The following is a 12,137-nucleotide window of genomic DNA, read 5'->3' on the forward strand; positions in this document are numbered from 1 at the left end:
TAGTAGGAATCTATTCAAAAATTGTCAATCAAATGAGAAGTCAACAGTCTAATTGTCACAAATATAAGGGTAAGACGTCAACTTCTAAAAACTATCATTACAAGGTTTACCAGTATTTAAATTTGATTTACAATTTTTGAATCGATTCCTATCAAGTATACCCCTCGTACAAGGAGCTGCAAGTTACTTATTCAATCATTCGTAATATGATGTTAAACTAATAATGTGACTTTTGTTAACCAAAAGTGTAAGCTTTACCTCATAGTTATACGAGAAGCAAAAGGAATAATTTTACTACACTTGCTATTTGGGAAATGAAGGACAAAAGAATACATTTACAGAAATAGGCGGGATGCCTTCAAGCAAAACATGATCAAAAGTCTGCAGCTGAAGTTAACCTGAAATAAATTATATTGTTAGTTCTTTACAAACGTTTTTCATTTGGGATTTCAGGTGACATTGGATGTTGATGAAGAATTTGACCGCATGTGCAGTGAAATTCCCCTATCTTACGACACGTACCCAGATAGCCTGCAAATAACGTACTTCTATTGACTCAGATTCTTTCTTTCTTCTGGCAACCGCAATCAACCGCAAGGGATTGGTCACACGTCAAATTTCGAAAATTGGTCCCCCAAGGGTCAAGTTATAGGGGTCAAAGGTCAAATTTCGAAATTGGTCCAATCGAGCTCAAATTCAACAGGAATTATTCTTACGACATTCTAAACATGTTAAAAATATAATAATATTTATGACCCCAAAGGTCAAAGTTTAGGGGTCAAAGGTCAACTGCGGCGGCTTGTACTCAGAGTCTGTTGACTCTAGTTCTTCTTCTTCTTTCTTTCTTCTGGCAACCAATCAACTGCATCTAGCTCCGCAAGAGATTGACAGATTTCAACCAAACTTCACCCAAAAGACAACTGGGCTAGGCCAAACCTTCCATTTGACTTTGACCTTGCTGTGACCTTTGACCTAGCTATAATGGTCAAAAATGTGATTTCACAAAAAATGCTACTCCTTCCACAAATTACATGCAATGATCATGTGACTCATGCATATGAATCAACATGTAGCAGTACTTAAAACTTGCTAAAAAGAATTGAGGTCAAAGGTCATTAAGGGGGTCATTTCCGGTCTGAAAGCTAAAAATATTCAAAAAATCACTGTCTTTACAAATTATATAGCAGAGAGTCGCCTTTAGCACACATGCATCGCTACTAGCCAGGGTCTTTAGGATGCCTACAGTTTTGGGGTCAAAGGTCATTAAGGGGTTACTACCAGTCAAAAACCGAAATATTCAAAAAAATTTTATCTCAAAATGTAAACAGACCAGAGTAATATAACCATCATACATGAATCAGTGTTACCTGATGTATGCATGGTATTTTTATTTTGGGGGTCAAAGGTCATTAAGGGGTCACTTTCTGTTTTTAGCTAAATAACTTCAAGAATTTTTATCTCAACAACTTAACATAATAGAATGTTTTAATTAAAATTGGAACAATGCATTTTGTCGGTGTACATAAGGTTTTCTTTTCATTGAGGTCAAAGGTCATTAAGGGGGTCAAAAGGTCAATCAAAAATTTAAAAAATCAAAATCCATGTATAAGTTCGATTAAGCTGAAATTCACCAGGAATCTTTCTTATGACATCCTAAGCACAATGCAAGAGCAGTTGACCCCATCCGTGACCCAAGGGTCAAGTTATAGGGGTCAAAGGTGAAATTTCGAAATTGGTCCAATCGAGCTCAAATTCAACAGGAATTATTCTTACGACATTCTAAACATGTTAAAAATATAATAATATTTATGACCCCAAAGGTCAAAGTTTAGGGGTCAAAGGTCAACTGCGGCGGCTTGTACTCAGAGTCTGTTGACTCTAGTTTTATATTGTTTTTAGCCATTGGTAAATTGCCCATAACTCGGTAACCAAATGTCTGATTATAATGGGGTTTGCATCAAAATGTAGCATTTGTAAACTGACAGAAATTGATGCACAAAATGTCTAATTGAAAATTGCCGACATGTGACTCATTCCCCTTGATCATGTCACATTTGCACTTTTGGGTCTAAAATGGGCAAATATGAGGTTAATTTGATCAGAAACCCATATTCAGGCATCAACATTGGGGGGGGGGGGGTAATTGTATGGAGCATCCCCCCTTGTTAAATATTGGGGGATTTATCTTCTGTACCATGCCAGAGACATACACATACTTAATTTAAATATTAATATTTCTGGTTAATATTCTGTTTAATAATTCTAGCTAAAATTCTGGCTAATTTTTCTGTATAAATCTTTCTGGCTAAGATTTCAGCCGTAACATTTCTGGCTAATCTCATTTAAATATTTCGGCCCTTTTTCAGGTTAGAATCAGGCCTGATTTCATTTCTGGTTAATATTTCTGGCTAATAATTCTGTTTAATAATTCTAGCTAAAATTCTGGCTAATTTTTTCTGTATAAATCTTTCTGGCTAAGATTTCAGCCGTAACATTTCTGGCTAATCTCATTTAAATATTTCGGCCCTTTTTCAGGTTAGAATCAGGCCTGATTTCATTTCTGGTTAATATTTCTGGCTAATAATTCTGTTTAATAATTCTAGCTAAAATTCTGGCTTATTATTTCTGGTTAAATTTTTCTGGCTAAAATTTCAGGCCTGAAATTAACATTTCTGGCTTATCTCATTTAAATATTTCGGCCCTTTTTCAGGTTAGAATCAGGCCTGAATTCAGTCATTATTTCAGGCCTGATTTCTAGCTGAATTCTGGTTTAATTCAGGCCTGACACTTTGGTAAGGGTAGCCAGAGGTTTCCAGTGATATAAAAATCTCAACTTTTTTTGAGAAAAGTGGGGGGATGAGGCTGTGGATCACGAAATGCCCTTTTAACTATTTCAGTAATTCAATCGTCGGTGATTTTCAAATGTATTAAAACAATTCTTTGTTAAGTTCATGAGTTAAGTTAAATGTTACCGAAATTTATTTTGATGATGATGCTGTGCACTGCACGCAGGGCTGGCAAAGGCTGTCGAATCATGGAATTGATTGAATTCAGCCCCGGGGGGGGTCACTCCCATTGTGACCTGTACACCATCCGCGATAATGAAAACGCGTAAAAAGGGTAGTTTTTCGTGGGAAGGCACGATACGCGCGTAACGCATTTAGGGTGTCAAAAACATGAAATATTGGAAAAAAGGGTAGCAAAATTGCAATTTCTAATACGCGGAAATGAAATTTAGGGTATGAAATTTGATGCAAGGAATAAAATCCCTGTTTAGGGTATCGTTTTAGCCAAGAGTTAAATCCTTGCTTAGGGTGCTTTTCAAAAGTTGATTATCGCGGATGGTGTACAGGCCACAATGGGAGTGACCCCCCCCGGGAATTCAGCCAGCTCATGTCATGATCATGAGCTGTATTAAAGCTTTACAAGTTAATTATACATCATGTAGGTATCCCAGGCAAACCTTAGTTAACACATTTGCTAGTCAGTGAAATTCGCCGAGACCGGGGCTAGCTCGAGATACTCTAGCTAAAATACAGGTTTACATTTACTATCTTACATTATCTTGCTGTATTTCAGCTAGAGCTCCAAACGACAAGCTTCCGGGTTTTTTGGATAACAATACTTTTACGTAAGATGAAGAAGAAACCCACCTCGGAGCCCGCCCTACTCATTATTTCATTGTACTTATTGCAATTTGCCTCCACACATTACGTAATCAACACAAAGCTTTTGTGAGGATTAGTGAGTGGATAAGAAATTGACAGTGGAGGATACGAAGGACACGCCGATTGTTAGTTGTCAATCATGAATTGCCGCAACGTATTAATATTTTACTGCATGGCATTCCGCAAACACCAAGACAAATTATGCCGTATTTTTCCAAAGATCATCTCATATGAAGTAAGCTGAATGCGATCTGTACTTTTGTAACATTCTGATCGCTTTTGATCACCTATTATCGGCGAATTTGCTTGAAAACACGTGAGTTCATGTTGTGTAAACATAATTAGCATAGACACAAATGAAATTACGATGCAATACAATGCAATTTGAATGCGCAGCAGATCTATAGAAATAACGTTGCCCGGTTTTATGCAGAATTAGACCCTGTCTGACCGGGGCCCAAACACAATGCATATTACATAGAAATTTGAATTTTTTTTCGAGAATAGGTCGGTGAAGGAAACCTACATAAATATGTTTTCTATACTTCACTTGACCCAAATATATGATTTTTTATGGTGATAATCAAGTCGCACATGGCCTGGAATTTTATAGGTATTTTGATAGCAGTTCCATTAAAAAAAGCTGCTATCGCCGTGAGACTAAGATCTAGAAACACCCCTAAATGCCGTTTTTGGGAATTTTGCTAGCAGAATCTTTTTGATGAAAGTCAATCTTTGACAAGATGTAACTTTTTTACGGAAAGTGCTATGACAAAAATGTTTTCAGTTTTGGCTTTCTTTACTGAAGGGCTTTAATTTGATATGTAAAATGATGCAGTTTGATGGCAAATTTGAATTCACCTAGCATACCTACATCAATCATGATCATGTAGCAGCATGCAGCATCGATTTGATTTAGCTTTCAGATTATGCAGTTTCCTTATTTATAAATCAATTCCCTGGTCCCTTTTACAGAAAAGTAAACATCAATCCCCCTAAATCAAACCTTTAACATCAGTGAAGCTTGTAGCTTGACGATCTATGTACATTGATTCATTGATTGTAGTAAGCTTTAAAAACTTTGTTTACATTGACGTCATCATGCTGTACCTAGCTGTTGATTACTAGTTATGAAGTAACGTAGAGATGAAGCTCAATCGGGTTTCATTTATTTAAATAGGACGGTGTGGACATTTATTCTTTTAATAGCAAACTCTATTTTTTTCTCGTACAAATGTAATAGATTTGTTATTTTAAAAATAATTTAGTCATCTGAATACTAATCTTGTGCGATTTTAACCATTAAATAATGTTCAATTGAAGTATTTATTAAATATTAAAAAGAAAGTAGCACATGAAAGACACGTTACAATGTACACACTATCAGCGAGCCATATGATGTTAGGGATCAAATCAAAGCTCGACCGCCGGTTGCCCGTTGGTTCCACCCGGTTGTCGGAGCAGAGCAGGTTTTAATATTTGCGAACTAAAACCTATATTAACAACTCGCCATGTGGGTTATCCTGGCTCATTGACTTGGTTGTGTGTTTCTTGTGATGATAATTGCTTGTAGGCCGCATTTGTTGTCAATTTTGCCAAATAAATAATAAATAAATATTAAAGTAGGCCCCCTAGGCCTATAGGGGGTAAGTGGGTGGTGCAATAATTAGGCTATGTGTAGGCCTACCTACCCCCAGGGTGCACGGTGGTGAATACTGTGAATTAGGGGGGGGCAAAGATTTTATGGCAAGCCTATTGAAGCAATTATTTTGGCAGGTCGAAAGGGGGGGGGGGCAAGCGATTTTTGGTACAGATATTTTGGGCCCTTCTATATTATGCCCTAAAAAGATGAAGGAAAACGTTACTGAGCACGTTCAAATATGCAAAATTTCCTGCTCCCCTGTGCTCGCATTAGGCCTACTCCTGGGGGGGGGGCACATCAAAAAATTTTGGTGGGTATGCTCCCCCGGAATTTTGAGGTGGTGGGTCTTTGGGAGCTGACGACGTACCGGTAAAAGGGGGTCTTTCGGAGCTGCGAACCGGGCTGTGAACAAGTAAAATTGGGTCTTTTGGGCTTTTTGGTTGAAAATCGCCTGAAAGAACAAGAAATATGAGAAATGAGCAATTTTGGGGTCTTTTAGAGCTGAAATTATCAAAATCAAGGGTCTCTCGGAGCTTTATTTTGGTCAAATATAGGGGGTCTTTCAGAGCTGCGAAACCCAAAAGGGGGGGTCTTTCCGGGGGAGCATACCCGTATGGTCATTTGTGTTGAGTGCCCCCCCCCAGGGGCCTACTAGTAGGCCTATATGGTAAGACAATATGCCGGGACAATGTTTTAAATTCAGGTGGCCCAAAAATCAAGTTGCATGTGTAAGGGGGGGGGGGCAATTTGCCAAAGATTTTTTGGCACAAAGGGGGGGGCAAAGGATTTTTGGCACCAGGGGTATTTTTATGGCACGGCCAGGGGGGCAAGTGATTTTTGGCAGACCATTTTGAGAATTCACCACCCCGGGGTAGGCCGCAGGAAATTATTGCACCACCCCTAAGCATGCTAAGTGGGGCAATTAGCCACTTAGGCCTACATCTTCATTGCAGCACTAAATCTACCAATAGGGCTACGATACCGAATGGTGATTTTTACCCCATTGAAAATTATAATTTCACTGCTCAATTTTGGAGTTTATTTGGTATTTGAGCTAGCTGCTGGAGATGCTTGAGACCACCAACACTACCTTGATGTGGCGGCTATCTTTAGCTTTGAGGAATTATACTTATACCCAAATATTTGAACATTTTTGCTGAGAATTTACAAATTGAGAAATAATAGGCTTATATTTCATTTACCGTAAAAAGAATGCTTTTTACAAGCCTGATAGCAGAAAATCATAATGAAATTATGCAAAATGATGGTAAATGAGCCAATTAGGGCCTATACGGTGTCCTACGTACCCCATCCACTTGGGGTAGGTGGGACATACTGGGACAGTGGTTCTTGAAATTAATTTTTGATACAAAAAATAATAAAATTACTAAGTTAAATTGCATATATAATGACGCCCAACAACGTCAAAAATTAAATAAAATTCTGAGCACGCCGCGCCTATTGAATGACTTGATTATTAATTTTGTGGCTGAAAATCGCAAATCGTGGTTTTTTTGGCTTTGTCATTGCTATCAAATATGTTCTTTTAATGTAATAATTTCATAAATATGTGTGTCAAATTTACCCCAGAATGTGTCCCACTTACCCCAAAGTGTTGGGGTAATGGGGTTAGTGGAACAGTTGAGTCACTGGCCCCCCCTTCTGTAGGCCTACTGAATTGGAGTATCGCCCCAAAACTAGGCCTAACACCAGACATAATTGTCCTAGAATCATTTCAGCGAAAATTAGGCCTATGCTAAATTTGCATAATTTATGCGGAACGAGTCTACAAATATGATGGTTGGAAATGTGTTCAAATCAAGCTTGTGGACAAATTTTTGCCAGATCTGATTGGTGTAGGGCCCTGCTAGCAAAACCGGGTCAAAGGACGTATCTACTATAGTTGCACACTTGCTTAGGCAAAAAAAAAAAAAAAAGTTCGTCTCAAAGCTTGCGCGCGCGTTTGTAAAATCGCACGATTTGAAAAAAAGAAATGCGGAAATTTTTTTATTTCAAAAAAAAAATTTTTTTTAGTTTTTTCCAGTAAAAATCGGCGAAAATCAGAATTTTTCTCAAAATACCATGAAAAAGTCGGACATAAAAAAAAAAAAAATCGCATTTCGCATTTGTTTTTAAACTTCTCGTGAGCTTTGAGACAAACCTTTTTTTTTTTGGCCTGATATTTTATCGCAAAGTATGATAATGAAGTTGGTAATTTGCATAATTTATGCTCAGTAGCTGACTAGCTGAGGCAGTAGGGGGGGGGGGGCAGGGGCAGAGTGCCCCCCTGACAAAAAATGAAAGAGAAAATCGGGAACGCAAAGTAAAGGCGCAAGAACCCCGTTTCCACCATAATCAGAGCCATAGCCGGGGGGTGCTCACGACATTCTAAACATGTTAAAAACATTAATGGCCCCAAAAGTCAGTAAAATATTCATGAGGTCAAATGTCAAAATCGGGATGGGGGTATGGTGTGGTGGGACGTTTAGGGGTCAAAGGTCAAATTTTAAAATTGGTCCAATGACTTTTTTTAACATGTTACAAACATTTATGACCCCAAAAGTCAAGTTGTAGGGGTCAAATGTCAATTTTAAAATTGGTATTTCCAGCCCTGGCACGGTCGTGTTATGAACACTGTCTAGTTTTTAATATTGTGGGTCCCTGGGGTGCCACTCCTCATATGTGGGGCACTGGTATTTTCTAAAACTGATCCTTATACTTATAAGTTATAGTTTAGTCACCACGTGGCTTTGCATGCACCTGAACATGCTGAATGTGTATTTTTCTATCCTATTACTTTGTAATCTTTAAAGTCCCTATAGTACACAAATTTTCTTGTTCCCCAAACAAAATAGTGTGACATGGGTTGGGGAAAGGTCATTGAACTTTACTACAAGGGATCAGATTTCAAACTTCACCAAATCGTGTCAAAAACATTACAAATGTAGATCCTCTGGTCATAATGATTCGGAAAAAATATAGTTTTACCTATGTATGATATACCTTTTTTGAGTTATTACCAAAAAGGTCAAAGGTCAACCATTGACCTCTAAAGGGCCAAAATTATTTGGATGAAAATGTGTCAAAATCTTTGTTTGAATAAATGATCTTAATGCTAGTTAGCAATATGTAGAGTGTTTCATTACCTTGATTTCACATCCAAATAGGTCAATATCCATAGAAACCCATTGACCTTGACATGATTTGGTGTGTACCGTACATAGGTAAATGAAACATTCTTTAATACCCCCTACTTTTTAGATTCTTGAATTGGGTCAACCTTTTGGGCTATTGATGAAGGGGCAGCAAAATTTACCTTTTCTGCAGCCCCCCCCCCCCTCGGGTAGGAGTGGCCATGGTAGTGATGGTACAACTGTGGATGGTTCAAAATGAAAGAGAAGTCTATAATGAATACAATAATAATTCTGGGGGAGCAACTACTAATAGTTTTTTAAAGACTTTTTGGGTATTTTTAACAATTCATTATTGTGGGTCTCTGGGGGTATACCACGGGTGAGACTAATTTGACGACATTTTTTTTCTTCGGAAATATACCGATTTGAAACGCCTTTAAATATGAGCTTTCATCTGATACCAAAATCTGCATTTTGATGGGATTAAGTGGGGGACGAGGCTGTCAATCAGGTTACCCACTGCTCACATCTTTCCTATAAGAAACTCAAAATTGAGTATGGGCCTATGTCTAACCTCAGACTGATTTTGCTTGATCGATCACACCACATGATTTGCAATTTTCTTCTCATTTTTGTAAACAAGCCTCATATCATTTGGCATCTAGCATCAAAGGCATTCATGCTGCTATATAATGTAAGATCTTATAATGTGAAATTTGGTGGGTTTTTTTACCCAATTTTATGGCATATTAGTAATGTTTACACATGTCCCTACTTGCACCTTTGGAATCAGCCAAATTTGTTGTGTTTGTAGGTCAACAGAGCAAAGTTCGACATAAAGTCATAATTCATGATATTGACTTTTTGTCCTCCCATAGAACTGCATGTAAAATGACCAAAGTAACCAGTGTGGTTTCTTTCACTTTATCTTGTTATTTTAGCTCAAAATTGACAGAAATCCTTCCCAACAATTATTACTAGTATTATTTTATTTCAGCATTTTGACTTGAAGGAGTATTTCGTGATCCTAGCATCCTCTTTTTATGACATTTTTTCAGTACATATCCACGAAAAAAGCATATTGCCAAAATTTCAGTTGATTCCGATTTTGCGTTTGCAAGTTATGCATGATTATGTGTATTACACTGCTCCATAGACAATACGTTGTAATTTCGTTCTGGTGCACCAGAACGAAATTCAAATTTCACGATATCTTAGCTAAACGAATTAATCTGCAAGAAATATTTTGTACATAAACATTATGTAGCCAGAGGTTTCCAGTGATACAAAAATCTCAACTTTTTTTGAGAAAAATGGGGGGATGAGGCTGTGGATCACGAAATGCCCTTTTAAGAATAACAAATTTAAATTTGAAGAAAATCGTACATTAAGGGAAGGGGTATGAACGTTTGGACAGTATTTATTGTGAGACATTAGAGCACATCAGACGTATATATATATATCGAATTGCATTCTGAATACGAAGAATGTCCTGATATCAAATAATTTTGGTTTTTGAAATTCGCAATGTAATACACATTTTATGGCAAATGATTAAAAATTGATATTTTTGATATTTAACAGTTTTACTAGAAGTAAACTTTATAAATCTGACGATTTATACTTAAAGTGTATGTAGGTGGGATAAAAAAAGCCGACAATCAATTGAAAATTCTGACTTTTCGTTTTGAAGATACAGAATTTTTTCCCAAAACACCAAAAAAAAATTAGAAAGGTCTTTTTGGGAAAAAAATCTATATCTTCAATATGAAAGGTCAAAATTTTCAATTGATCATTGGCTTTTCCTCCCAGCTACATACACTTTAAGAATACATGTACCGTATTCATTCCAATAAGCGCCCAGGGCTCTTAACAAAGTCATTTTGGATGGGCGCTTATTTTTTACCTTGTTTACCTAATTTTTTTATAATAATTATGGGGCGTTTATTACAGACAAATTTTTGTATTATTATAAAAGTGTCCAAGACGTTCTAGTAGCTTTTTCTGATGCAGAAAATGTATTGCAAGTTTATGCAGGACTTGTAGTCCTGCAGCTATTTCACTGTATCAACATCTATCTGTCACTTCAACATTAATGATACCCTTTAGCAAAATGAAAATACCCTTAGTGGGCGCTTATTGGGGCATGGGCGCTTATTGGAATGAATACGGTATATCATTAGATTTATAAAATTTACTTCGAGGACTGTTATATCAAAAATTTGAAAAATATCAAATTTGAATAATTTGTAATAAAATTTGTATTACATCGTGAATTTCAAAAAATGAAAATTATTTGATATCAGAAAGACATTCTCCATATTCAGAATGCAATTCGATATGTCTGATGTGCTCTCATGTCCCACAAAAAATACTGTCGAAATGCTCATTCCAGATCCCTTAAGGTTTTAAAATTAATAATTCTTTTAAAAATAAGCATGTAACCATTCATTCCAATTTTGTACATTCATTGATACATTTGAGCCATATTGTAACAATTCTAAAAAACAATTGATTATTATTTTATTGTTCATAAAATGTTAGCTTTTACATCCCTTTTTAATTTTAAGCTGAACAAGTCAGTTAAAGCAAAGAATATTGGAATTTACAACCAGCGGCAATGTGTGTTACACCGGCAGTACAAGTTTAGACCTGCATGTCGTATACATGACGTATATGGCAAGCCAAGGGGTCCAAAAGCGTGGAACAGCTACGCGTAGCTTCTTTCTCGTTACGAGCAGCTGTTTGACTAATCAAAATAGTCAAATTTAATCACGTGGTTGGGTCGTTAGCTGCGCGTAGTATAGTTATAGGTATCCTCTTTCACAATTATTATCTTGTAATTAATTTACGGAATTAGCATAGATAACGAACGGGTAAAGGAGGCCAAATCACAGCACGTGTCAACTTCTGTCAAGAGAACATGTTGCTAATGCCTGGCTAAAATGACACAAAGCATATTTATTTAGTGTTTCCAAGTTTACACCGTGTTTAATAGCAAGTAACTTTATACTGTTATACTCGGGCTGTATTAGCGGTGCAGGGGATATGAAGGTCAAACAACAACTAATACTGATGTAAAGCGCTGTGTAAAGATATTGCAGGGAAAGCGATATCACATGCCACTGTGTAAATATGGAGAGAGTAAAATGGGTCATCATTTTTTTTTCAGAAAGGGGTGGGGGGTTCCTAAATTTACAAAAAGTCGGCGTCAATAAAATTGCGGCCCTCACTATTTCGGCATCAAAATGTTATGACCCCCGACTCCAACCACCGATACACCTTACCCCCTAGACAGGCTAAAATTGTATTGAAATCAGTCTTTTTTAATACAATAAACACACTATCTGTAGTCATCTTGTGACTCCCTACATTTTGTCATTATCAATTTATGACACCCTCCCCTTATTTTTCTTTCCAAAAAGTATGACCCCTATATTTGGGATCCCCTTCCGAAGAAAATGATAGCCCCTAAATATAGAACAATCATCATTCTGTTCAGATATTACTTTAATAGCACCTATACCATTTTTGCTGATATACTACAGATATTTTCATTTACAAAAATTAACAACGTAATATTTGTGAGAGAGGATGTTTACATCAGGTCCACGTGTTTAAAACCGCGAATCTGATTGGTTAATAAGCTGCACGTAACGAGAAAGAAGCTACGCGTAGCAGTTCCACGCTTTT

At 36.9% G+C, this 12,137-nt stretch overlaps 1 long non-coding RNA gene across 1 annotated transcript in view; it reads right to left on the reverse strand.

The window, feature by feature from the left end:
- LOC140145697 (uncharacterized) overlaps nt 1–4,759 on the reverse strand; it is a 31,382-nt gene extending 26,623 nt beyond the window's left edge. The window contains exon 1 of the long non-coding RNA XR_011858117.1: nt 4,675–4,759. This is a non-coding gene — a long non-coding RNA (uncharacterized lncRNA). The remainder of the gene's footprint in view (nt 1–4,674) is intronic.
- Nucleotides 4,760–12,137: the final 7,378 nt, after the last annotated feature.

This window comes from Amphiura filiformis, unplaced genomic scaffold, assembly GCF_039555335.1.
Source record: "Amphiura filiformis unplaced genomic scaffold, Afil_fr2py scaffold_594, whole genome shotgun sequence".
NCBI lineage: Eukaryota > Metazoa > Echinodermata > Ophiuroidea > Amphilepidida > Amphiuridae > Amphiura > Amphiura filiformis.